Here is a 2,025-nt window from a genome sequence, read left to right as displayed (position 1 = left end):
AAAAAAAAAAAATCTACAAGTAGAATAAATTGGATTAAATGCATTGAATTTCGCGTCGCGAATTTTTCGTAGTTATTCGTCAAATGTTTTTCATCATTAAAATAATTTTGTTCCACTTTTAATAATAGTTTTTATAGTGAAATTTGAAAATAATTCGACTTTTATGTGTATCCAGCAAACGCCATAATTCCTCATGTATTTTTTGTTCTTCTTTTTCTTTCTTTTTCGCAAGTTTTTCTTGCTAGTATCTCTTCAGAGCGGAAGATAGTCATTTTTTAATAGGTGGGTAACGTAGTACGAACTTACATATCACACAGAGCTCGTACAATGTTCACTGGTTGCTATAGTTATCGTACAGGAGATATATTTAAAGGTAGATATATTCTCGTTTTATCTACCCGACAATCTCCACTTAAATCATAAATTATCAATTTAGCTAGGATATTTTATGTAAACCCTTCCTACGTTAACGTACAATATTTTCATACAATTGCCTCTTGTTGGACCGTTAACTTAGAATATAAATAGAAAAGAAAAATGTGGAATACTTTATTGAAGTACTAGGCAGTTAGAAACCTTTTTAAACACATAAATTTTGGCTATTTCATTTTAGACGTATAGTTTTTTTTTTTTTAATAATATATTATAATATTATCTATACTAATAATAATTAAATATATAATCGGATATTTTATATAAATTTTTCTCAACAATTGCATCTTGTTTTGCACTGTTAACATAAAATAAAATAAAATAAAAAAAGAACACGTTTACTGGACTACTAATTAGTAGCCTTGAAAAACACATAAATCTTGGTCATTTAATTCGAGACATTGTTGTTATAACATATTATAATATTATCTCGATACGAACAAATTTATTAATAAATATTATAAATTAAATGAAATGGTATGGAATGAAATGAAAAAAAAAAAAAGTTAGGAATACGGGCATCGTGTACTCGTTAAGAGATACAAAATTTGAAATTCCTTTATCAACGACACCCACACGCCTGTTGTAGACTATCCACCCACTCAATCCTACCCCACTACACCCCTCTCTCGGTTGGGTACGAATGGGAACCGGTTTGAGTTTGGTGGCGTGTCTCCTTAATTTAACGTAAATAAAATTTGTCAACGTGCATCGTAATGAAAATGAATAACGAACGAAAAACGTAATGAATTTTTACTCCGACGACTATCCTCCTCGTGTATTGTCGGGCTCCTCGTTTATGTGTGTGTGTGTGTGTATGTCTGCGCGCGCACGGGAGTGTTAATTTGAAAGATAAATACGGCATTCGTTCTGTAAATTAACAATACTTCATAATGTCACACGCAAATTTATTCGAAGTGTGCGAGCCAAGCATATACAGAAAAAGAAAGAAAGAAATAGATAGAGAGAGAGAGAGAGAGAGAGATAAAACAATCGAATAATAAAATCATATACATAAAAAATAGTAGCGCGCGTGAGTGTGCATATGTGAGACAGACGTGTGTGTATGTTTGACTTTATGTTTTCGCGATAAAAAAAAAATAAATAAACTCACGTGTATATCTGTGGACGCGTTTGAACATCATTTTGAATGATTTCATATAAATGCATAAATGCAATTTTGTTTTTGGTCGGTTTTTTCTTTTTTGAGACGGGCTGGGGGTAGGGGTGGAGTGGTGGTTTCTTTTTGGAAAGAGGAAGAAACAATGATTGTTGTGGTTGTTGTTGTTTTGGGCGTGTGTGTGTAGCTAATTAAAATAAAACATGATCTTATGTGCGTGCTTTTGTCAGATGATACGTACCTTCATCAGAATATATTTTTTCTTGTTGTTACTCCCGACAGATTTTAAACTCGTCCATCATAATAACTGGTTGTTGCTTTTATTTGAATTCCCCTTTAACGTAGTCAAAATTCATTTATCCTCGAACGTTACGCTAGACTAATGATGTTTTAAATCCATTTTTTAATGTTCAAGAGATATTTGTGATATTTCAATTGAAATATATTGAAATATTTTCATTTAAAATAAAACC

The sequence above is a fragment of the Polistes canadensis genome, unplaced genomic scaffold (assembly GCF_001313835.1).
Source record: "Polistes canadensis isolate GaletaPanama2010 unplaced genomic scaffold, ASM131383v1 scaffold_69, whole genome shotgun sequence".
Lineage (NCBI taxonomy): Eukaryota > Metazoa > Arthropoda > Insecta > Hymenoptera > Vespidae > Polistes > Polistes canadensis.
This window is presented reverse-complemented; position numbering follows the sequence as displayed.